Source organism: Haemaphysalis longicornis, unplaced genomic scaffold (genome assembly GCF_048455015.1).
Source record: "Haemaphysalis longicornis isolate Haplotype H1 unplaced genomic scaffold, Haemaphysalis longicornis Haplotype H1 scaffold_6, whole genome shotgun sequence".
Lineage (NCBI taxonomy): Eukaryota > Metazoa > Arthropoda > Arachnida > Ixodida > Ixodidae > Haemaphysalis > Haemaphysalis longicornis.
In genome coordinates this window covers 362,723-389,858 of record NW_027526407.1, presented here as the reverse complement: position 1 = coordinate 389,858, position 27,136 = coordinate 362,723, and the positions used below count along the sequence as shown (strand labels likewise).

General features: G+C 42.6%; 1 long non-coding RNA gene across 1 annotated transcript in view; it reads left to right on the top strand.

Moving 5' to 3' along the window:
- Window positions 1-860: 860 nt before the first annotated feature.
- Window positions 861-27,136, top strand: part of LOC144141353 (uncharacterized) — a 74,571-nt gene continuing 48,295 nt past the window's right edge. Inside the window, exons 1-3 of the long non-coding RNA XR_013316543.1 lie at window positions 861-954; window positions 22,846-22,988; window positions 23,049-23,128. This is a non-coding gene — a long non-coding RNA (uncharacterized LOC144141353). The remainder of the gene's footprint in view (window positions 955-22,845; window positions 22,989-23,048; window positions 23,129-27,136) is intronic.

Here is a 27,136-nt window from a genome sequence, read left to right as displayed (position 1 = left end):
AAAAAAAAAAATAAGCAAGACAATATGCAACACGGCTCTATATTTGCAAAACATTACAGATATCCGCTCAAAGAAAGCTGTAATTTTTTTAATTCACAATATTAAACATGTCGTCAATGTGAATGTTAAAGCTTGGAAACAATTAGGAAGTGGAATGGATGTTCCGAAGCAACGTTATCGTTTAGCAGGTCAACATTTTTTTGAACTGTTACAAGGGCATTTTTATCGCACACGGGGTGAATAAAAGTCATTCCGTAGAAAAAATTTTTTGCAATTCGCAGAAGCAGAAATAAAATACTTTTTGTTCGCCACTGCAAGGTGTTAACGCACCTAAATAAATACAGCGTATATTTATTTAAAATTACGGTCTGGAGAAGCTTCTACTGAAACTGTTAAAAAGTCCCAATTGTGCTCTGAAAGTGAAGAAGACTAACAGGATACATTTGCAGCTGTTGGTGGGGAATACGTTTTTAATCGTTGTTTTGAGCGCCGCATTCACAATTTTTTTAAGTCCAAATATAACTAACAAAAATCGCAATGTCTTGGACTTTAACATTTCCGAAGGCACAATGATCCATTTGCCTTGCAATTAGGTTTGGCATTTTCTGCATATAAAATTCCCAGATCAGAAAAACTACGGCCGAGTTTTGTGTTATTCTATGGTGGCACAATAAACATCATTATTATAATTGAAATGTGTTTTTCTATATTTCAAAAATGCGTAACTTTATATTTTAAAAATTCGCCCAACTAGCAAAGCAGTATGACGTGCGGAATGTTTTGAGAACACTGTGGTTGTTGGGCTATATAAATAGGAGCACTCATGCTCTCGCTTACTTTTTTAACATGCTTGTGTGGAAGGGCACTACTGCGTTTGCTATTCTGGCTCTCTTGTTCGCCCGGCCTTCAGACACAGCTTTCTCAAGGAACAATTTTGATGTTAATTTGACGAAAGTAAGTGGCCTCTATTACCCCATTGGGAAAAAACCACTCATTGCATAGCATAAATTACCAAGCTTTCATGAGCACCTGCATGGCTACTTTGACTCTATTTTCGCGAGTTTTTTTAAAAGTAATACAGGGTGGCGGTTCAATTATATGCCTGCAGCAGCGGTTAAATTATAGGCCTGCATCTCACACGCAGTTTGTCGCACTTGGCGTCCTAGCTATCATTTAATAACTTTTTTGAACTTTTGGTCCAAGAAACTTGGAATCATATAATACAACTTCGCGTCTGGAAGACCACCTACTTTCTTCCAAATTATATGGCTCCAAATAATTACCAAACTTTTTGAAATATCTTAGATAAGACAATGTTAGAAAAGGGGTTATCACATTTTTTTATCTATGCTGCTCGGCTGCCACTGAATTTCGTATGCCTGTTGATGGGCCCCTGACGGAACTACGGCAAAAAATGACAGTACCCTTTGAGCTTCAAAAGCAGGATTTTGGGATTGTCATGGGTGAAATATATCAAAGCCTAATATCAACGAATATTTGATATATACGTTTGTACGTGACAAGAAATATTGTGCTCTTTTTATAGTGTGCTGTTTAATACTTTGTTTTTTTCGCGTTATTTGGTTTTTGAGAGTTTCTCCTAAAAAACGGTGGCAAGCAAGAACTACGACGTGCAATACAGGGCCGTCCAGTAAGTGTTGGAGGCTGTGGAGCGTCAGCGGCCGAAAGCACTGTACCCTCGGGGGCTGGGTGCGTGTAGGTAGCCGATGCCGTGGGACCGACTGACACGACGTTAGGCAGCGTCAATTTTGCCGGACAATGAAGATGTTTTATCTCTCTCTCCTAAAAAACAGTAGTTCATTCTATATTCATTGCCGAGAAAGTTGCCTTTAGGTTACCGTACGCTTGCCATATTATTGCTCACCATGTATGCGTTGTTTGTTCCAAATTTTGTTCGCTAAAGTTTTACGAACCTTTAACCCACTGCCTATTGAAACGAAAAATGAAGTATTACAAAATTGTTTGAGAATACACTGAATGGCAAAAACAATGCATTGAAAGATGCAAAAGTATTTATTGGGAGCAACCTATAGGGCGTGCAGCAAAGCATTATAAAGTCTTTTTTTTTCTAAAAGAGCATTTGAGTTGTGCAAACATAATGCCTGTGTAAATCTATGATGAGGAAACATTGGCTTTATTACTAGGTTTACACAAAGAATCATCCTCAAAACTTCTGGGCCACTGTGTGGCCACATCTAAAACAATGTGTTTTCCTGATTGGTTATGCATGATACGGAAAGATTTTGGGCCAACGAAAGTACACCCTAAATGTAGCTTTTAGTACTATTGTCAAGAGTTCGGTGAGCTCCTGCCCCACCTTTAATGCAGTCTAAAAACTGAAGACCCTGCTGAGTGCACGGGTTATGTTTTCTGTAGTGTCACCAGGCGTTTTTCTTAGAATTGGTTTCTGAAAAGGGTTCCCTCAGGAGACTCTCTAAACTGCCTATCCAGCCTTCCCTTTCCGACCCACAGATATTTACAAGATTTCCATATAGTTTTGTGCTGACACTGGGACAACGTTTACAAGTTCAATGTCCGGCAACCGTAGAGTTTATTGTAGCTGTTTTTAAATAAGGCCAGCCTACAAGACAACCGCATCTACAGCACTAGAAATAAAAATACACGCTTCAAAACACTGCACATATGTGAATGAAACAAAAATTGGTATATTTGTAGTAACTTTTCACCTAAAACGCGGCAATGTATCTTCCAAGTGTCATATCCGATGATGAGGTTTAGAAACGATTATGATGGTGCACTTATGAAACACTGTGAAAGCAAGTGATGGCTTATTCAATTGTGGTACAGCTAGGCACCGCAAACACTAGATCAAAAGAGTTGAAAGATTGACACTTATTTGATAGTTCACGAAACCAAATGACCAAACGTTTTTTCTCTCTTCAGTCACACAGCTCACTCATCACACCCACGACGCTTCCCTTAGTAGTGAATATAGCAGTCAAAACTTGATACACACCTTGTAGAGGAACCTCTGTGTACTGATCAAAACAACCATTGCTCAGATACGTCTGACATCGAAAGATGGACGTGTAGTACGGTACAGGTGCTAAGACAACTGTACTTTGCTTAGAGAAAGTGTAAAATGCTTTACTTATTGTGAACGCAACCTGAAACATGTTGTGCAGGTATGCGTCGAATTGACAACCATTGCATTTGGATTTTGTGGGACAGCTTAAAAAATCACCTTCAATAAAGCATAGAATTTTCATTTGTAGTCACAACCTGTGGCCTTGAAGCATGCGTTTCTCACTACCTAGAACTGCCTTCGTTTATGTTTACTCAATTATTACCCACCACTCACGAATTCCACAGTGTATCTTAAAGAAATGAATAGTACTGAGGGGTATGCCTATGTTAGTGGCTGATTTTACTGGCATTCTTCGGGATCAGTCCAAATACACTGAATTTTCGTTAACTAAAATTTCTTTTATTTGCTTTGAACCGACCACTTGCTTTTCGAGATTGAGCACCCATAACTTTCTTATTGGAGCTACCATTTCTAAGGGCTGCTACAGCATGAGACTGCAGTCAAACACCTGGTAGAAGTAGTCAATGTAAGAACTTACTGCAACATGTCCCATGCAAAGGGGTTGCTTGACTTCCTCTCCCAAGTTGGCAGGATCAATGCTTGTAACACTGGTGGGCAGGATGCGTATGTCTGGACATTCCTTACCTGCCAGGTAGTGGTACCATTACCGGACGAGCTGGTCTTAAGCACCGAAACTGTTTTTTCTAAAGGTATTAGGAAATCTGTGCCGTGATTTCTATGTGTGGCTGAAATATCCAGCACGTAAAAGCAATAAAAGTGTAGTATACTTAGATAAAGACGTGAATAAAATGTACTCATTGTTTTACATAGTAGTGCAACACAATTAGAAATTGACCAAATATCATTTAAAACAAATAACGTGATCAAAATATAACGTAAATTACAATGGTGATATCGAAAACCTTACGCAGTTATCACAACAGGAAAAAAAAGAACAAAAAAATTATAGCGGCAGTATTGTGGAAGCAACTATGAACAGTGACACACCATGTACGAAACTTACTAAAGTCAATAAATTACTAAAGCAAGGCTACATTGGAGGCTGCATAAAGTTTGTGCGAATTGTCGTTTAAATAAAGGCTGGTGATGAGGCACCGACACTCTTTTCTTTGGATACTACAAAAATTGGCGAGCTTGAGTGCAATTTCTTGGTATAGGGCGTTTCCGCTTTTCACCAGCTTCGAAATACAACCTATGCGACGACGATCGTGCTCACTACATAAGTGATGTAGTTTGACAGAACACAATACAGCGCACAACCTAAAAATCTGCCCAGATTTAATAACGCAGGCGTCGCAAATATAGCCAGATGCAGGTGTTCCACTTATAAGAGTTTCTAGCGCCATGATTACGAGCGCAAACGCAACAAGCAATAAACCAAAAGTGTTCTTATTTCCCTTTTTCTTTCTGTTTATAATTCGTCTGCAGTGGGCACTGTCACATAATCAATAATAATAAGATTACGACAATGCCCAATTACAGCCTGAACAGTCGTCGGGAAAACTGTATGGCTTACTTGAAACACTGGATCAGAGCTTCTGCAAGGATCTTGCACTTCTCGGACAGCCCGGCGCACACGTGCATAGCGGTTCAACAATTGGTGGCTCACCAGAGAGTCAGCTTATCTTGAGCGAAATTCGACGCGGTTTTTTGGTCCGCCCCGGCGTTGCCCCGCACATAGCGACAATCTCAGCGTTTTCGTCGCTATATCTTTTAGCGCGAATAGGATAACGTCGTCGGGTAAAATATCACACATTTGCACGCCAAAACAACGGCAATCAACACTGCAGTCTAAGAATCTTAGTACGGCAGCCAAGCCAAACTGTAATAAGGAACCGTTTTGCGACGCCATTTTGGTTTCTTGGATAGTGTTGCCAGACTGCATCGTGGAACTTCGGACTGAGTTTCAGATTGTTCGTACTGTTCGGACAATTTGTACTGATGTTCGGACAGATGTTTATGTATTTCCGTATTTCTCCTTTTTTTGGCCGTATTTTTCGGCCGCTGCGAGAGAAATGCTTTGACAATAAATCGTCTGCGCATTCGATATAGCATCGTGTCAGTACTGTGACTATACCGGAAGCTTTCCTCCTCAAGCAGAAACATTTGTGAGCAACGTTCAACAACCTTTCAACTCGGACTAATTTGGCTGGACGGGTCCTCTTGTATTTTTAACTGCAAAGCTTTGAATGTTTAGCTTTTGAGTTTTATTTCGGCGAAGTAACTTTTCTGGACACTGCGATTTACCTCCTCATTGCCACAGCTGACGACTCTTCCTCTTCTATACCTCTCGCAATGAGCTATGCGTGTTTACAAGTTCTCTAGCGACTCAAAAAGGCGCAAGAGCAATTTCAGTTGTTTCTTTTTGAAGTCGCGATGAGACGAACGCTTTTTAAGTTCAGGGGAAGAAACAGGGAACTGAAAGAGGGCGAAATACAGAGTACCACACAAAAAGACAAAAACACGAGATTGTTCTTGCTGCCGGGAGTCTACCCTGTGTAGCAGCTGCTGGTACTTCCAAGGTAACGAGAAAATTGCTAGCGTGAAACACCCATGTGGGCCAGTATTATTCATAATATATATCGCTATAGATAATCCCTTTATCGGAAAACCCACCACAGCTACATTGTCTTTTTTTAGGTCATAATAAAAAAGCTCCTGAGTGACTTTTTGGTCGGTGTTCTTCTCATCCTAAATGCGGAAAAGTCCTCCCGTTCTTACGTGCAGAATAATTTAACGTTGACATCGCGTGCCAATCTGCAATAGACAGTCAGATGATTCTTTAGGTTCAAGAACAGCAGGCAAGGTAGCACTAAGAAACTACACAATAAGGTGTCAAAATTGAGGAGCTGCAAAGTTTTACATTTGTTTCTGATGCAGTGACGGAAGCACAGGCTATCCCGCCGACATTTGACGACGTCGTAACTGGTGGCGGAGCCAATCAGACAATTTCTGTCACCTTTTAAATATGCACTCCTCTCCCACTCAATTGATTATTTGCAAAATACTGTCTTCACACAATCGCATTGCTCAAACCTACATTCGGGAGTGACCCTTTCGGAATGGTGAAGATGATTCCATTTCGCTTGAGCCTCAGATATTTGTCTGCCGAGAGCAAGTTTTAAGACCATTTGAGAAAAAAAACTTGTTATACGGGTAAAGTTAATTATTGAAGGGTACTTCGTGTCACCTTTCTTATGGATTAGGATGATGTTCGCGTTCTTCCGAGATTCCGGTACGCTTGCGGTAACTAGGCATTGCGTATACAGGTTGGCGAGTTTTTCAAGTACGTTGTCTCCGCCATCCTTCAAGAGGTGTACGGTTATCTCATCCTGAACAGGTGCTTTGCCCCTTTCATTTCTTTCAAAGCCTTCCTTACTTTTTCGGTCGTTACTGGTGGGATGTCTATCTCCTCTGAAATAATTTCTCGTTCGGCTTTATCCGGCATGTCCCGGCTAATGTACAGATGCCTATAGAACTCCTCGGCCACTGTGACTATGTTCTCCCTAGTTTGATGACATTGCCGCTTATCTTTATGTGCATACATCTGATTTTTTTCCCACGCCAAGACGCCTCCTTACTGCTTTGAGGTTATTTCCGTTCTTTACACCGCATTAGATCCTCTCCATATGATACTTCAATATTCCAGCTGTCTTACACTTATTAACTTCGAAAGCTCCGCTAGATTTATTCTGTAAGTTTTGGTGGACATTGTAATGGTTTGCCGTTTCTTAATTAGATATTTCGTCTTCTGGGAAAGTTTACCAGTATCCTGTCTTGCCATCGTGCCTCCGACTTCTTCTGCAGACTCCGTGATAATGCGTGTAAGTTTGTCGCTAGCTTCCTGCGTCGTAATCTCGGCTTCCTCGGTTAGCGCTGAGTATCAGTTCTGCAAGGCGATCCTGAATTTTTTTTCTTTACGCCTTACTGTTAGCTCAATAACTGGGTTCTTCCGTACTAGCTTGTTAGCGTCCAACCTCAAATATAGCTTAATTCAAGGTCTTACCATAAGATGGTTACTACACCTTACCCTTCTGAGCACTTACACATTTTTTACGACGCCATGGTTATCGCATAATATCAAGCCTATTTCATTTTTATGGTCCCCATTCGGGCTGCTCCACGTCCACTTCCGGCTCTCCCATTTACAGAAGAAGGTATTCATTATGCGTAGGTTATTCCGTTTTGCAAACTCAACTAGTAGGTCCCCCCTGCTATTTCTACACCCCAGATCATACTTCCCAAATGCCTTGTCTCCAGCCTGGTGATTGCCAACTTTAGCATTGAAATCTCCCATAACTACTGTATACTGTGTTTTTACATTAGCCATTGCCGATTCCACACATTCATACAAGCGTTCTACTGCCTGGTCGCAATGGCTGAATTTGGGGGCATAGTCCTGTAACACCTTGACCTTGTCCCTCTCATTGAGTCTAATTAAAAGACTTGCAATCTTTTGTTAATGCTATAGTATTGTTCTATGTTGCCAGTTATGCTTTTGTTGACTAGAAATCCTACACCCAGTTCTCTTCTGTCCTCTACACCACGGTAAAATAGAAGGTGTCCATTTTTCAGCACCGTAAAGTCTTCACCCATTCTTCTAACCTCACTAAGCCCTATGGCAGCCCATTTTATGCAATTTCTTTCCTCAAACAACACCTCTAGACTCGCTTCACTAGATACCGTTCAGATGTTAAACGTTGCCAAGTTCAGGTTCCAACGGCGGCCTGCCCCGGTCCAGGTATTCTTAGGATTAACACGATCTAGAAGTTTCGGGATTAGAACTCTTTAGCTACAAGGCCAGTGGCCTACTAAGAAAGAGAAAAGTAAAACGTTGCCCGGGGGCACAAACCGTAACGTTGTTATCTAAACACGCCACGTATTTTGTTCACGCAGCGGAGACTGAGCTGGGTCCTGGGGCAGCCTAATAGACCCATTAGGTCCCGATAACAATGATACCAATATCATCGCAATCTTCGAAAAAAACGGAGATATTAAAGAAAACGTGTAAAGCAGTCGCGACCCCCTAGCCAATTTCCCGCAACTTTTCTATTACGTCACGCAACCTTGTTTGTACGATTGGCGGCCGCCTAACTGACCTGTCGGGACGACACATGACTGGACGTCTGTAATGAGCCTGTAGTTCCAATGACCGCATCACTTGAATGCTAACCCGCAGTTAACGCACTGAAAATTGTGTTTTATTGTAACCCGTGTGACGTCAGTCTTTGTCGTACAACGTTACTGTGGCGCAAAATTTGAAAGTTTTTAACTACTTCTTGCTTTTTTTCGTTAAAAACATCTCGTGGAGCTGGAACTGAGCTGAGTGAGATAGTGAATCCTAGTTCTTTCAAATTACAAGAAGTTGTATTTTCTCTTCATGGCTCCTTTAAAGCAGGTTCAATTCTCCTTCCCACACATTTATTGAAGCCCACATGATGTGTCGGTGCATGCTTTAAACTGGTACCGTAAAGATCATAAACCATTTTTTACCTTCAAAACTTGCATCTAATTATGCCTCAAAAATGGCCAGGATGTCTTAGGGAAGCTTAGCGCACCAGATTTAAGGTTGTGCTTGCATTCGAATTACACCCATTCAAACGATCTTCAAGAATGACACACATTGGCATAGGCCGCAAAAATTGAAAAATTACAATAATGCATTGTTGCACATTTTGTATGATAATAATGATAATAACCAGTGGTTAAACAAATATTGCGATAAGAATGAGGTTATCCTGTTCTGAAAAAAAAACTTCCAGGGTGACATAACCATCTAGAAAAGTCTGTTCACCCATCTATTCTCTAGCGGTAAATTTTCTAGAGGTGTATTTATTTTTATCACCCGCCGCGGTGGCTCAGTGGCTAAGGCGTTGCGCTGCTGAGCATGAGGTCGCGGGTTCGATTCCCGGTCGTGGCGGCCGCTTTTCTAATGGAGGCGAAAAGCAAAAACGCCCGTGTGTGCGAGATTTCAGCGCACGTTAAGGATCCCCAGGTCGTCAAAATTAATCCGGAGCCCTCCACTACGGTTGGCCTCATCACCTGCGTTGCGTCGGCGCGTTAAACCCTAAAATTGAATACAAATATTTATTTATTTCAAGCGACGTGTTTTCACAAAGAGTATATTCTTTGCTGTGCAATGATGTACACAGCTAATAAACGGGACCTTCGGCCTTAGTCCACAGGAGCCCTACTTTTTTTAAGCATTTGCGTTTGTACGGAGTGCCCTCATCCACAGATTGTGGGACCAATACAAAATTTAAGTGAGCTACACGCGTGACAGCGGATTATTCGGAGACGGTAGTGAATGTTGCAGTGCCTAATGCTCTCCATGCGCGGCAAGCATTGCTTATGCCTCTGCATCAAACGCACGATACGCATGTCGTTTCGACGTGGTAGCAAATTCGGGTGAATGCAGGGTTTTGGGTGGTACTGATTCACATGCACAAACATTTGTGCGAGTATCGAACGACCGTACCACACACATTCACTGCACTGCACCCCAAAAACATAGCAATTCTGGAATTGCAGTTGGGGCTTGGGGTGCGGCCTAACCCCGGCGACCATTGCCAGTAACGCACTCCTTAACAAGAGCAGGATTGGCCACCCTGGTGTGATAACAGCCACAGCCTCCCATGAATACGCCAAATAATAAACGGCCCTCCGTCTCCAGTGGATGCGAAGAAACTGACCACAGCGGCGGTCAGACCTGTGACACAGCAAGGGGTGCTAAGAATCCCTGGACCCGGGCAGGCTGCCGCTGGAATCTGCACTTGGCAACGTTTAACATCAGAACCTCATCTAGTGAAGCGAGTCTAGAGGTGTTGTTCGAGGAAAGAAATGGCATAAAATGAGATGCCATAGGGCTTAGTGAGGTTAGGAGAACAGCTGAAGACTTTACGGTGCTGAAAAATAGACACGTTTTATTTTACCGTGGTGTAAAGGACAGAAGAGAACTAGGCGTAGGATTCCTAGTCAACAAAAGCATAGCTGTCAACATAGAAGAATACTATAGCATTAACAAAAGATTGCAGGTCTTGTGATTAGACTCAATAAGAGGTACAAGCTCAAGGTGGTACAGGGCTATGCCCCCAAATTCAGCCATGACGACCAGGTAGTAGAACGCTTCTATGAAGATGTGGAATCGGCAATGGCTAAAGTAAAAACACAGTATACCGTAGTAATGGGAGATTTCAATGCTAAAGTAGGCAAGCATCAGGCTGGCGACAAGGCAGTTGGGAAGTATGGTCTGGGGTGTAGAAATAGCAGGGGGAACCTACTAGTTGACTTTGCAGAACGAAATAACCTACGCATAATGAATACCTTCTTCTGTAAATGGGAGAGCCGGAAGTGGACGTGGAGCAGCCCGAATGGGGACCATAAAAAAGAAATAGGCTTCATATTATGCGATAACCATGGCGTCGTGAAGGAGGTTGAAGTGCTCGGAAGGGAAAGGTGTAGTAACCATCTTATGGTAAAATCTCGAATTAAGCTACATTTTAGAAGGGACGGTAACAATCTAGTGCGAAAGAAGCGATTAATCAGCTAACAGTAAGGGGTAAAAAAGAATTCAGGATCTGGCTACAGAACCGATACTCAGCTCTTGCCGAGGAAGCCGAGCTTTCGACACAGGAACCCAGCGACAACCTCACACGCATTTTCACGGCGTGTGCAATAGACGTCGGGGGCACGATGGCTAGACAGGACACTGTAAACTTTCCCAGGAGACAAAAGATCTAATTTGGAAATGGCAAACAAGGACAATCTCCACCCCAGCTGACAGAATTGAACTAACGGAGCTTTCTAAGTTAAGCAATGAGTGTAAGACGGCTGACACGCAGAAGTATAATATGGAGAAGATCGAATACACTGTAAAGAACGGATGTAGCCTGAAATCAGTAAAGAGGCGTCTTGGCGTGGGGAAAAATCAGATGTACGCACTTAAAGACAAGTCAATTTTATCACGAATAGGGGTAACATAGTCACAGTGGCCGAGGGGTTTTATATGGATCTGTACAGTAGCCAGGACATCCAGGATAATGCCGAACGATAAAGTAGTTCAGAGGAGATAGACATCACACCAGTAACGACTGAAGAAGTAAGGCAGGCTTTGAAAGAAATGAAAGGGGGCAAAACACCTAGTAAGGATCAGATAACAGCAGACCTCTTGATGGGTGGAGGAGAAATAGTACTTGAAAAACTGGCAAACCTGGATACGCAATGCCTAATTTCGGCAAGCGTACCAGAATCTTGGAAGAACGCGAACATCATCCTAATCCATAAGAAAGGTGACATGAAGGACCTGAAAAATTACAGGCTGATCAGCTTACTGTCAGTCGTCTACAAGGTACTGACCAAGGTAATCGCTAACAGAATTTCTGCAACCTTAGATTTTATTCAAACTAAGAACAAGCAGGGTTCCGTAAAGGTTATTTAACAATAGACCATATTTACACGATCAATCAGGTGATACAGAAGTGCGCTGAGTATTCATAACCCTTGTATATAGCCTTCATAGATTATGAGAAAGCGTTCTACTCGGTTCAAACCCTAGATGTTATTCAGCATTACGGAACCAGAGAGTAGGTGAGCATTATGTACAAACACTAGAGAATATCTACAATGGGTCCACAGCTACCATCATCCTCCATAGGAAGACCAGTAAAATACTTATAAGGAAGGTCGTCAGACAAGGAGGCACAATCTCTCCAATGTTATTCACAGCATGTTTACAAGAAGTATTCAGAACATTGGATTGGGAACAGGTGGGTGTAAGGGTTAATGGAGAATACCTCAGTAACCTCAGATTTGCTGATGACGTTGCCTTGCTAAGTAACTCGGGGGACGAATTTCAAAGCATGCTTTCCGCACTAGACGAACAGAGTTAAACCGTCGGCCGGAAATATAATATGCAGAAAACTAAAGTAATGATCAATAACCACAAGACAGCACAGCGGTTTGAGATAGGTGGCGAGGCAGTGGAAGTGGTAAGCGAATATATCTACTTAGGCCAAGTTGTGACCCCAGATCCCAACCATGAGGCTGAGATAATGAAAAGGTTCAGAATGGGGTGGGGTGCATATGGCAGGAATTCTCAGATAATGTATAGCAGCCTAGCATTTTCGCCGAAGAAGAAATTGTATGACTGCTGCATCTTACCGATGCTCACCTACGGGGCAGAAACTTGGAGGCTCACTAAGAGGGTTCAACTTAAATTGAGAACCACTCAGAGGGCAATGTAGCGGAAAATGACAGGTGTAACATTAAGGGACAGGAAGAGAGCGGAGTGGGTCAGGGAACAATTGCGTGTTAGGGACATACTGGTGGAAATTAAGAAGAAGAAATGGACGCGGGCAGGGCATGTAAGGCGCAGGCAAGATAACCGTCGGTTATTAAGGGTAACAGAGTGGATCCCTAGAGACGGCAAGCGTAGCAGGAAGCGGAAGAAAGTTAGATGGGCGGATCAGATCAAGAAGTTTGCAGGGACAGTTTTGTCACAGTTGGCACAGGACCAAGGTTAATGGAGAATAATGGGAGAGGCTTTTGCCCTGCAGTGGGCGTAGATAGGCTGGTGATGATGATGAAATTGAAAGATCAGGCGGCCATACCCAGCAAAAAGTTAAGTTTTTTGGGCTGGCCTCTCTATGAGCAAGTTGTGAAACAAACCTCTGACATCACTTAAGGACATAAATTTTGGCCTAAATTTACCAACAAGAGGCACATTTCCTGTGTAAAGGATAATCATATCGTGCTATCGGCGAAAATAAACTGACCTAGGGAGGGTCGAACCAATAACCTTTGCAACAAAAAACAGGTGTGTTACCACTGCACCACCACCACGAACGGAATAGGAGCCCGAACAAGCGGTATTGATTGGGCTTCTTTAAATTAGTCTTCAAGGAATACACAAACATTGTCAGTTATGTTTACTGCTTCTCACATAACCATTTCCGCCAGTCATACCGCTTCTTTGGCACGCAGCGGTCCCCAAAATGAGGCTCACCTTAAGCCGTGTAGCGAGCTACGACAAACTAAAACAGATACCGCGCATGCCCGCTAAAGCCAGCTTAGCTATCAGTGAAACGGAATGCGCGCCTGGAATAAAAATTATGTTGTGTAATCATACTGTGGTTGAATATGCCTCAACGCAGCTGATTACATTCGAGGGTGATCGGCGAAGCGCTAGACTTGTACTCAGCCGCGTTCAATTTGAGCTATGCCACGGACGGTTCTGTCCACAAGCTTAGCCCGCATTATATGGTAGCACAGCGAAAATGAACACGGTTTGAGTTTGTCGCACCGAAAAAAAGTTGCCATCTTTTCGACGTAAAGGTCGGCATTGCCCCACTCAAAACAAAAATGGTGAATAAAAGGCATACAGTTCGATACCAGCCCTCCAAGTCCTGACCTAAAAACAAGGAGCGCTAATCAAAGTAGCTTTTCTCTAGTATGCCAAGTTTACGGCAGTACCTTTTCAAAAAGGCAGTTACCTTTTTTTCTCAAAATTCCCAATGCCACCGCTGTGTTTCTGTTACTATATCTGCGCTTCGCTATCGAATGGATTTTTGCTCGCTGCCAGCATTCGTTCGGAAAATGCCTTTCCATCATCAATTCAGCCGTCAAGCGTGCCGTCAAGCCAACAGCTGCCGTCATTGCGCAGCGTGATTGTCAAATTTTTGGCAAAACCTTTTCGAAACGGTAGCTCTTGTAATTTTCTCGCAACGGTCAATGCCACCGCTATGTTTCTGGTATTACAAGAGCTTCGCTCTGGTAATATTTTGGAATTCTACCGTCAATCACTCAGCAAATGCCCTTCCATCATCAATTCAGCAGTCAAGCTTACCGTCACGTCAACATCTGCCGCCATTGCGCCGCAAGCCTGCCAGCACCTTCCAGCGTCTCCTTCCAGCAGCTTCTCTTACAGTTTCTCACGTACAACAAGCTTTCCGAGGCGACCATCAAACACAATCAGCCTTGCCACCAATGAATCTTGATGGTTGCTTGATAGAATTTGCTACAGGGGCATGATGGTATTTACGATGAAGATGCTTTGTCATGTATTACATAAACATGGAGTTAAGATGATGATGCATATTGATATTTAGATTCGGAACGTTTTAAAACGTTTGATTGTATTTATAGGATATACCTGTAAAATTTGCAGAGAAAAATGAAATCGAGAACTACCGGTGGTTTTTAAACTATATTACTCTGCAGAAAAATCGAGTTCGTGGGCTCAGTGGTCCAACAAAGAGCGGCAATATTTATTTCTCAGGATTTCTTTTGGATCTTGGGGACGCCCGCAAATTGCTGTTGTAATCTAAAGAAGCAAGTAAATACAGTGCTTATATAAAACTTATCTTTGATAAACTGTGCATAGATGCAGATTTGTATGTATTGAACTTTTCCATTGAATGGGTCTGTTGGATATATGTACGTATTGATAATTGTATTACAAGTACTTCCGGAATGGCAGTTTCACTTGAACTGCGGAGATGACCTGGCAACCAACCCTAGCTGCTTGTGGCGTTTTTCGTTCGAAAAAGGTAACTGTCCTTTTACATCACTAATGTACAAACAAAGAGACAATCATGAAATCCCGCATTATGATGTTTAGCTTCGCACCAACTAAAGCAATTGAATTGAGAGTTCATGTCACGCCGTGACAGGTTCAATCTTGCCGGCACGTGACTGAAAACTGACTCCGACTTCTGGCGGTTTTATACGTGGAACTAAATGTCGCAGTGTTACGTGCAATCCGTGTCGCTGGGTTGCTTTTACCGGCAGGAGATGCTAGTTGTATTTAGAGGGGGATTTCTAGGCCATTTGGTAAACTTTCTTGGCCATTTGGTAAAATTTGGGAAGATCTCTGTAGTTAAGACATTTCCAACGGGAACAGACACACGCACTTGCCGTCGATTTGTGCGTGATGCCTTATTAACACGAAAACGTTTTATTCCCGTATACACGAACATTTGAGTGACGTCATATCTGTGAGGGGAGTGACGCCAATACAAGGAAGCAAGCGGCCTATGAAGGGTGTACCTTTGTACACAGGTGTTCTTGCTGGGAAGCAACCTTCAGTACCAAAGAGTACGTTATACTTGGGGTTGTTAGGTTTCCGGTTTGATATTTTAACACCAGAGTGTTTTATGCCGGGATATACCAAGATTTCACTGATTTCATATCGCTCACTTGAACGACGCCAGTACACCTTTGCCGAAGCGACCCGCCAGCAGGACATCGCTCGCCAAGCAGACCCGCAAGACAGCCGCCGACCTGCAAATCATGCTCAGCTGCACATTTCTCTCCGCATTTCACCATCGTGTTTTTCTTATTCTTGTGACAGAGGAATCAACAATTTTTTTTCTAAATGTAAACGCCGCTTTTTAAAAAGTGTGAATGGTTTACTTTCTCCGACAAAAGAAGATGAGTGTTTATTGCGAAAGAAAGAAAGTTTGGGGATTTGTGGGCCCTCCAGAGGCGCTGGCAAGAGCCACAATTTTCCGTCCCTTTGACCAAGATGTCCCCACGAAGGTACCTATGAATCCCTGCAGCGTTGACTTTCGCGTCATCTTGATACCCACAAAGATTGGGCGAGAATGGTGATTCCTTCCGCAACTGACTCTCGGTCATTGGTGAATACCGAGTACTTCTGAAAAACATTATTTCTGGATGAATTTTAGAAAGGTTATAAAGTTCGGACTTGTTTGCTAGACCAATTTACGTGGCTTTTGACTATGACTACATGTGCTTGTTTTTATGTATTGTATGCCTCTCTGGGCGCATTCAAATTGAACACTTAGGCTTCAGGATTTGGAAGTTACAATCTAGTCAGACTACATACATCGGGACCCTCGCTCTTTATCAGCGAGGGATTCGCACTACACGAACTGCTGGGATTCAAGCGGCAACAGCGCCCCAGAGGAAATCCGTAATGTCCGCGTCCATTCGCGCTTCAGTTCCGGCTGACGCTTCTTAAGTTTCCGCAATTGGTCCTCCAGGTGAGCTACATGCGTCCGTCCCGTACCAAGTTATTACTTCCAAGCCTTTGACGTCTATACCAGTGGACAGACACGTGGGTGTCTCCTTCGTTGCCCAATCGTAGGCATCTCATTGTCTGTGTAACACGCCAAACGAGACCTGAACCTCTCGATTGCGGGGAACAAGTGATTGTACGCATTGAGAAATGAAGCTGCCTTGTTTAAATTACCCACCAACCCAATGGGTATGTCTTCGGTAGCAGCATTACGCCCTGCGGTGCACGCATGCCCCCTCCCTTTCCTCCAGCCCATGCACGCCTAAACGGACAACAAGGGAATAGGCGCGTAATCACGGAAAATACACTGGCGAATGGAGAGTGAAATACATTATGTGCGACCAGACAAAAGTCTTTTAATATTCTTCCAACAGAAGGACTATGAGCAGCTGGAAAAACGAGGGCCGCCTAAGCGAGAACGTTGGTCGGAATGGCTTTTAATCTAAAAAAAGAATAATGTGCTGAGGCCGGCGCTCTAACGGCGAAAGTTGCTTTCAACCGCAGGGGTGCACAGCTAGGGGGCGAAGTGGAATTTGAAGCGGGAATGGCCGCGGCTACATTCTCGGTGGTCGCGCTGGCGGCAGCTTTCGGGCGTCTTTACACCCATAACGCTAGTGTTGATTCTCTGGTTACATCGCAATGATCAGATAACGGCACTACCGCTGCTGTCAGCCGACTGCGAGACTTGTGAAAAAGGCATCACTCGCGGTAAGGGAAATAATTGTTTTCATCAGCGTTGTACAAGAGGGGACGGCGGTGGCGAATAGAAACCCCGGACTGCCGCCGAGTAAATCTCCCTCACCGGAAACAAACCCGAGGGGAGGCGGTCGAGCAAAACAGAAGCGAGAGAATTTCAAGTGAAAATTGACTCCCTAATGTAGCCTGTTAGCAAAAGCAAGGTTGGTTACTAGAAGGGCCGGATCAAACACAAGCTGGTATACATTCAGGAGATTGAAGTCACATAATAACTGTAGGAACAATTAACCATTAGCAAATAGGTACTCAAATTATTTTCTGAGTGGAAGAAACGACAATGTTGTGAATATGAAAAAATAACTAAACGACACTTGTTTTAAAGAGGAATATCTCCTTTTGATTTTTTAGGTAGGAAAAAACCCTGGTTTTAAATTTGTGTTTTTAATTTGTGGTTTTAAATTTAAACATGGTACTCAGTCAGTCGAAAATGAGATAAAGAATTTTAAAGGGTGCATAAATGGCATGCAGGCTATCACTAGTGCTTATTAGAGAACAGAGTGTGATGATAGTCACTTAATTGGTTGTAACCTGCGAAAAAAAAATAGTGACCCACCACGAGGCAGGGTGTTATGAGCCAAATGTAAAAAATGGGGGTTTGTTTAGTTGTATACCAAAAGACAAAGATGTGTATAGGTGCATAACAAGGGAAAATGAACGGTATAATGGCGTTATAAATGGGAATATTTTCATCGGGACTTTTTCATTACGGTTAATTTCGATTACTACCATTCTATTTTTAAATGTGCTAAGTACGAAGGTAAGCACATAGATATTTGTTTAGGGTTGTTCTCAGTTTTTATAATTTGGCGTTCATTGCCAGTTTCTTCCCATATTTCTTTTTTTTTGTAGCTATATTTTTGTAGCTATACTTCCTCACTAGGTTTCTAAGGCTTATGTGGGTAATTATAATATCTCAATATATTTATTTGCCTAAAATAAACAAAAAAATGTTTCACTGCTTCTTCAGCATCACACCTAAACTTAGTGCGAAAAATAGGATTCGTTGAAAGCGGCTATAAACATGTAAGGATCAAAAAAGACGTAAAGTTAGCATGCTTTATACACGGTGCTTTAGCGTTACAGTTAGAAGCAGGGGAAGTTTGTTTCCTACAATATATTCACCAGGCGCAAATGGACAGGAGACATTACTTTGCGTATGTTATGATCAATAGGCGTAAGCGACCGCTGTGGCTTACAGATTGTAGACACCTTTTTGAAAAATTATTGCAACAAGTGTACTAGATAGAATAGACGGGGAGCGGTTTATTATTGTTATTGCGCAGTTAACGAACATCCGTCGTTTAGGCTTTGAATTGTTGAGGGTAACATAAAATTCAAGGCGAAAGGGAGCGATTAGAAGGCGCGCCATTGGTGCAACCGAAAATAACCTTTTTACTGTGAAATAACGACTGCGTGACATTGAGAGAAATTCGCATAGAGCGTTTAGTGAAAGGTAACGTCTGCGCATGCACTAGACGCATCGAAAAATTAAAGTTGGTCTGGCCTTGTGGGTATATGTTGTGCGATGGCACTACTCGGCTTGGGTTGAAGGAACGGCGTGCATGTACATCAGAATTTGAAAGCTCCTTTGCCGAAAGGAACAGTATACTAATATTCTTGTGAAGCGAGAGGATGACGTTACTGATAGTGCGAAACGTTGTTTGTGAACTCAGTGCAATAACGAGATTGAGTGGATAATTGTGTGTTGAAAGGAGAAATTTTGCTTCAATTTGGGAAAACATCTACTTTGGTTACGAAGTACGCTTGCTTTGGATAAAAGAAATCTAATTAAGGACAAATACTGTGAGCATGCGCAGGTCGTTCAGTGTTGCCATAATGTTCAGTTTCGTATCATGTGTATTGGAGGCTTTGATACGGGGTTAATTATGCATAAGAATCGCCTGTTAAAATATTGTTGTATTCGAAAACCATAACAAAGGGTATTGTTTTGGAAAGCAACGTTTTGTTTAACGCAAGTGAGAGCCTGCATTTACTGGAGAAGGCAATGTCAATTGCGTTTCTTGTCGTTTTTGTGCTTCTCGAGCAAGTCGTTATTCTGTTCGAGTAAGACGAACGGTACCTCATTGTTCTGGTGGCTATATTTTCCGACATTGTTTGAACGCGGTGATAAGCATTGATTTTATAAAAGGCTTCACAGTGTGCAGCACACGCTGTGAAACACGGCAACGCAGTTTTAACCTTCGGTACAGTTGTTTGTTTGTCTAGATATCAAGTGTTGATCATTGATCGAGCTCAGCAACCTTTTTTAGATGCGGAGCATCTCATGTTCGGGGCTGTGTCCCTCCCTCCCTTTTCGTTGTTGTGCGCCGTCCGCACACCTACTTCGCATGCCTGGCCAGGCACCGCTGGTTTTGATTGTGGACAGATGCCCTAGGAATTTGCCAACCAAAGAATACATCAAGAGATAGCTTCGCGTTCAACCACAGTCGTCATCTTGCCGTAGGGGAACTCTGAGTACCACACCTCCACTGCGGATGCCTGGCCAGGCACCGCTGATGATGATTGTGGCAGGATGCCCCTAGGGATTGGATTGTCGTTCTCATTGTCCGCCGTCCACACACCCACTGCGCATGCCTGGCCAGGCAACGCTGATGATGATTGTGGCAGGATGCCCCTAAGGATTGGTCCACCAAATAACGCATTACAACATAGCTTCGCGTTCAACCACCGTCGTCATCTTTGCGTAGGGGAACCTTGCGTACCACACCCCCCCTGCGCATGTCTGGCTATATATATTCTTTCATATATATTCTTAACCATATATTCTTTCATGAGATAGCTTCGCGTTTAACCACCGAAATCATGTTCCCATTGGGAAACCCTGAGTTGTATGCGAGGCATTCCTCCTCTCCTCTCCGAAGCTCCTCTCCTCTCTCGGATTGCGCGAAGATTGGCAATACCTGCGGCTCCGCGTACGATAATGCAAAGCAGCTTAGCGTTAGAGACGTGACTGTAGCCGCTGCATACTCCAATGGGTGCGCCACTGAAGCTCCGTTGTTTAAATGACGCACGCACACGCTCCGCCTCCCTCATTCTCCTCCCACAAAGCCGCGATCTAACTGCAAACTAATGGGACCTTAAGTCGACCCCATGGCTGATTCGCATTCTACTCAGGGTTCCCCTACGGGAAGAAGGTGAAATTGTTAGTGGGCGGCGTTCTGTGCAACAACCTGTCTGTTTTACGCTAATGTTTTTTTTGTTTCCTTTGCCCAGATGGCGCAGAATTCCGTGGTTGCAAAAAACGTAATTTAAGCAAATATTAGGTTTATTTCGTACTTTTGCGTTTACAACGCAGCTGTAATGTTCACAGTAGGATGCTGTACTATACCTCCAAGTCGCTGACTCAGGTGGGGCTGAAGAGGGGCAATTGTCTTAGCGAATTGCGCTAACCTAGGAAAGCTAGGATCCACCGGACTCAATGAATAGAAGATACCCTGGGCTGTAGTTGGACAAAAGTAATTATCGTCTATACAGCGAAATAACAACCTGCAAGTAGAGCCGGCAGCACTTAGCGAATGGTCGTGTTGCTACAAATCTTGCTGCCAAGGGAAACTTGCGATGCATTTGGAGCTTCAATTGGAGACCCTCTGTGATAAAGTTACACCACAGATCCATCAGGACATTTTGGGACAACCGTTCGAAGCACACCCACAAAGGAGTGCCGGGTGGGTTTGAACACATGGCGAGTGGTAACGCAGTAACTCGAAGAAGTTCTTCCAGTGACCATACCACCTGCAGGGGGAGCAGAGAGCACTCTGCAAACTGTTCTTGTTGCTACAACTCGACTGCCGACTTTACCTTTTGGTTTAGAAAATAGCACAAAGACATTAACTCCCTCTTCATGCCCGCGATCGGAGTTGGTAAATATTTTGTTGCTACCCCTTTGTCGGTACCTTGAAACAACTCGGAGGCCATCCCGTGTAGCAATTGCCCCTCTCTTATATTCCCAAGGAGGATCGCTGCAGACCAGCCGGGGAAAATACGAAACATCTTCTACACCTTTTTTTACCTCCTCTATGCATATTCTTTACCCGGCCTACCACTTCACCGGCTGTTATTTTTTAAGACGTATGCAGCCATTTTTTCACGTTTCTTTGCTCCTGGTATTCAGGCCCTGCTATCAAATTCCGCCCCCTTCCCACCAACCCCGTCTCTCTTACTCACTTTTTATACAAACGTACATGCCGTACCCAAGCGTGTCAACTAGAATACTGTTTGATTTACAACGGCATGTAGCGTTCTTCAAACAGTTGTGCAGCTTACACTTCGATATTATTGCCAAAGCGGGATCTATCTTTTGCCAACGAGCTTCCAACAATAACAATTTTTAGGACTAAACCTATATTTCACAAAGAAACAAAAAGCGATTAATGACGGCTTGTCGAAACCGTCTTTTCCGAATTTTTTCATGTTCAAACGAATGGGGTCTAGTTGTTTTACTCAAATCGAAAAGTCCGCTCACGTTTTTGAAGTAACAATATTCCAACGGGTACCACCGAGAGGTGAATGAGCTATGTAAATATTGAAGTTGTAAATATAAAACCTTCATAATTGCTATGCTTCGCTTTTATACAAAACCCGAATTAGTAACGTTCACACCCAAAAAGTTTTAAAGCGCGTTTTTTAAGTGCGAATGCACTTCTTACGCTACCCTGAGTCACGCTTCTGCCGCCGTCCGTCTTCAGCTGCAGGTGTTATCGCGCGCGCGCCTCCTCGCCCTTAGCAACGGCGCGGAGCGGATGGGAGAGCGTGCGTAGCAACGGCGCCATGACGTAGTACGCCACGTGACGTCGCGCGCTCTCGCCTCCTCTCCCCTTCCGCTCGCCGTGACGTGACGCGCTCTCGCCCCCTCTCCCCTTCGCTCGCCTGCCGTTTGCGCGCTCTCGCCTCCGTCTCCCCTTTGCTCGCCTGCCGTTTGCGCGTTCTCGCTTCCCTCTCCCCCTTCGCTCGCCTGCCGTTGCGCGTTCTCGCCTCCTCTCCCCTTTCACTCGCCTGCCATTGCGCGCTCTCGCCTTCTCTCCCGCTTCGTTCGCCTGGCGTCGCGCTGCGCGAGGGTTTAAAGGCGAGGCTGTCGCGGCCCGAACGGGATCACGCGGGGGTGTTAATGTGACTAACGGGCAAATGCCACCAAATTTCAACAAACTCCCCCTCATAGCATCACCCGTGCATTAGCACTTCCTCATGCTCCCCTTCGGGGAAATGTGGGGGAATTTTTTAGGTTGTAAGCCTTTTTGTGCCGGTATTTTTAATTATTTTAGTGCACGACTCCGAAACTTTCTTGTTAGGTTTTACCATTTCTTATTTTGTGTTTGTATTCACTGGGTTTAAATACTTTGTCATTTGTTGGGTAGAGACGTGTTAAATACTAATCATGCCATGTTGTCTAACCCTTGTGGGTTGTGCAGCTTTTGTGGCTTCTTTCCCTTTGTGCATGTAAATATTTCGTTTTTTATACTTATCACGCAGTATGGCGTTGGAATTTAGTTTGGCAGGCCAGTTTTCTGCTACAAAAATGAAAATCACGTGGCCCATGTTCCGTCAGTTTTTCTTGAACCTTAAAAAATGCTATAAGTTTCTGGCTACCCGTACAGCAAAAGAAACAAATAATTAAAAGCAGTTACCTCGGCTACTCCTTAACTATGTTCTGATTAATTAGTTTTTTGTTAGACGTAGCAGCCAATTTACCTTTTCAAATGAAGAAATTTAAGCATCGTTCAAATTTTATAACAGATAGAAATGAATTTAAAAGGCTCGGTGCGCAAAGCGTTATTGTTGATATTGTATAATCAATCGGGGTTGTTTGTTGCTCAACCATATTTTGAGGTTTTTCGCGATCCCACTAACCAATTTAACACATATGAAGCCGCATCAAAATTTGTGTGAGGTGATGTTATTGTGTCCTGAATGCAGTTTATGTAATGTGTTTTATTTTTTGTAGTTTATGAATACAAGTGATCTGGTATGGAGCGTGAATTCGACTTGGGATGTCATAACGTGCAAGCATGATAAAACAAAAAATATTTCTCTAAAGGACGTCTTCTTTTGGAGGAACCTTACAGTGAGGTTCAACACCACCACCAGGTAAGTAATACCTGCCATTTTATAGCTTACTTTCTCTAGATACCGTTTTCTCCCCTGCAGTTACGCTGAGTTCTTAAAAGGAACGTTTTATGCTTTAAACCCACGAAATATACCAGATACAATAGTAATTACCGACGCACGTGAGTAATTAGGCCTTCTTTCTTTATATGCACCCAAACAATACTTTGAATGTTTCAAATAAGTGCTAGTAACATACAGTAGCCTATAGGTATGACTGCCAAATATATTCATGTACAGAATGCACTCAAACCATCAATGATAGCAGCAGCAAGTTCGCGAAGTTCTACGAAAAATACCGGTCTAAAATATTGTTTTTTTTTTCATTCCAATTATAACGGATACTTCTAAGTGAAAGCTTGCAGGCAATACAATCAGCCTTCTTTTCGGTCATCGCAACAAACATTCTTCTCTTATTGTATTTTAATTTGTATGCTCTATCTGTAAAATTTTCCATGCACCTCTTTTTCGGAAAAATCAAACTTTTTGGGAGAGCAAAAGATTTGCATCGCTTCCTTGCATAAACCGAAATGCACTAGGTGCAGCAATTTCTCCCGTGTTGAAATAGACCTGTTTTTAAGGGTCGAAGTCTCATGACAGGTTTACTCTGTAGGTTCTGTAAATGTATATGTTTTCGGGAAAAATGAGGGTTTAGGTTCAAGCTAGGAAATCGACTGGATATAACTGAACACCAAGTATTTAAACCCCCTTATGATACGTGCTTCATGAAACTGTGATACTTATAAGCGGAGTAAAATAGGTTCAGCAGTGCAATTTCTACTGAACCTGGAAAGGTTACTAATCACTTAATTGCAGAGTAGGATAATCAGCAATCATATTATTCGTGTGTTGGCTGCTGTGTAGTGTTTTCATAGTACAAAGAGAGATATTCAGATCTGAGGCAACGAAGCCGCTGGTTCCGCTATGTTTCAAGTTTCCAATGCCATCAACATTCTCAAAAGCACAAGATAAGCCAGCGAAGCAAAATCTTGTTGGGTTGCAAATATTTACTTCTCTAAAAATGCGCGAACGAGGAACAAAGTGAGAGCGCGGTAAATGTATTAACCATCAATTTATTCTGCCTTGTTTTGCGAGTATAACGTTGAGAGCGAAGAAGTTCTTCTTCTCTAGATAGTTGCGAACTGATTAAAGTTGTTTTGTTGTAATAATGAAACGAATCTTTTTAATATTTCTTACTGGACCACCTTCCTTGACGGTTCCGGAAAATAAATGTGACAAAAGTTTGAAAGCAAACAAAGAAACATCAAAATGCATTCCCACGTATTGTAATACAAAACGATGTGAAATTTGGTCCATTTTGTCACCCGGAAATTATGTGTTTTTGAAGTTATCCTATACAAATACGCAAATGAAGTTTTTTTTATTTGATGTTTTTGTACGCTATCAAAACAGCTCCACACTCTAAAACTGTTCCCACTTACTCACTATTCCTCCTGTGTTATTTATTTATTTTTATTTTCAATACTGCCACTCTCATTCCAAGACCATAGCAGGTGGGCATACAGATGGTACATGCAGGTGGTACATAAATAAATATCAGCGCAAAAAACAGAAACAGGAATGTAGTGAAATGACAGTCATACAAAGTATAACAGCGAAAAATATACAAAGTTGTTTACTTTTATTTAGATGGAAGAATACGGAGCTGAAATTCTTGAACAACACACCTAAAAACTTACAACATGAACACACTCATAAAAAAAAGCAAATTCAAGACACGCTTTTCAACTTAAGACAAAGAAATCAACACCAAAAAGAAGAGAAATTGTGCATGAAATCCAGTGGTACACAGGCAAATAATAGCAAACTTGCAAACACCCCAGTTAACACTTATATACTCTACTAATACGCTTTCACTGGTGGTGCAATGCCGCTTCGGATGCGAGTGTTGCCGCATTAACAGAACATATTTTTAAATTTTGGTGCAAAGTCAGATACCGATTTCGCATTAGTTAAGGAGGGATCTAAACAGTTCTATTGCCTTATTGCAAGTGGAAAAAAGGAGTGCTTAAACGTGTCATTGTGATAGGAGTGCCCTTTCAGTGTGCGTGAATGTTTCTGCCTGGTAACGCGGGAGTCTGATGGATGAATATACAATGATGAGTCAATTTTTAATGGTTGTGAAGTAGCTGAAAAAGAAATTTAGGGCGAGCTTGTTTTGCTCTAATCGCAAGTGTTTGGAGGCCAAAGCTTGCTAACATATTTGTGGGAGAATCAGTGCGCTTATATTTGTTGCAGATGAACCTTGCTGCCTTTCTTTGTACATTTTCTAGCTTTTGAATGTTAGTGGCTGTATAAGGAAACCATACTGTGTTAGCATATTCTAATACCGGTCTTACGTAAGTAGTATAGGCTAAAAGCTTCGTTGAGTGAGGGGCCAACCGAAGGCATCTGCGAAGATAAAAGAGCTTGCGCAGAGCAACTGAAGTAATATTACAGATGTGCGCATCCCATCTGAGGTTTGAAGTAATCGTGACGCCTGAATATTTGCGTTCATTCACTTTTTCAAGCATGGTGCCTCTAATGCTGTAGTCATACTGGATAGCTTCTTTCTTTCGGGTTATCGTCATGCACACTGTTTTTTGGAGGGTTAATTGACATTTGCCACATGTCGCACCAGTTGGAAAGATGGTGTAAAGAATCGCTTAGTGCAAGGTAATCTGCATGACTGTTAATTTCTTTGTAAATACTGCAGTCGTCGGCGAAGAGCCTAATGTTGCAAGAGATACTGTCTGTGATATCGTTAATAAAAACAAAAAATAACAAAGGCCCCAAAACGGAGCCTTGTGGTACTCCGGACATAACAGGCAAGGTTTCTGATGGTACTTGGTCACACAGAACATGTTGCCAATGGTTAGTTAAGAAGTCCTTAACCCAATCTGTTAATATTATATCTCCAATAATACTTCGAAGTTTTGAAATTAATTTATTGTGACATACGGAATCAAATGCTTTAGCAAAGTCTAGTAGCATGATATCCGTTTGCGTGCAATTGTTCATAGATAATGTAAATTATGAACAACTGTTAGTTGCGTGATAGTCGATAATCCGCTGCGAAACCCGTGCTGGCAAGATGACAAAACGCCCTTATTCTAAAAAAACGGTTAAGTGTTTCAAGAATATATGTTCCAATATTTTGCATGACGTGCAGGGTAAAGATATTGGCCTAAAATTTGAAGGGTTATCGCAATTTCCTGCTTTGGGAATCATTGTGATTTTAGCTTTTTTCCAGTCGTCTGGAAGTTTTGCTAGGGCGAGAGATTTGCGGAAAACCATACCAAGGTATTTGCGGCACCATTCGGCATATCGCTTAAGAAAGGGATTGGGGACGTCATCTGGCCCGGAAGATTTTTTGGGGTCTAGGCCGAGCAAAAGGCAAAATATTCCTTCATCAGTTACATCTAGAGGGCTGATTCCAGTATTATCCATATTTGCAAGCTATGGAATTTTCCCGTCCTCTTTTGTAAAAACGGAGTGGAAAAAGTTGTTGTACATATTGGACTTTGCCGTTTTCTGTTGCCATGAAAGTTCAGGACTGTTGTTTTTCTAGGGCTGAAAACTTCTATAACTGTTGTGGGTTGCCAGTCATGAATGGCGGTAGCGTTACTTTAAAGTAATGTTCTTTTGCTTGCTTTGTTTTGGCCTTGAAGTGTGAAATAGCTATTTTTAGTTTTGATGTATTCGCACTGCAGCACTGTTGTTTTACCGCTTTCCGAAGTCATTTGAATTTCCTCTTTGCGTGTAGAGGTTCTCTTGTGATCGAGGGGTTATTTCTTTGCGGCCGTGTAGGCCGCAATGGAATAAATTTATTCATGCAGTGCAGAACAGTGCGCTTGAACCTTAGCCAGAGGTCATATAATCTAAACATCATTATCATTCATATCCCACCAGCAAATCTTGCAGTTTAAGTTGCTTGTAAACATCCAGCGTAGAAATAAATGAGTTCTTGGCATGGATTGTACAACTAAATACTCAAATACGGTAACTTTGGGACGTCGGGAAAAAGTTTTGCTTTGTTGTACCTCCATAACTTGTAACAAGAGTAGTGCATGCGTGCCGGCGGAAGAGAGAGCCGACCATAACGTTTTGTTCAGTGCAATTCAATTTTT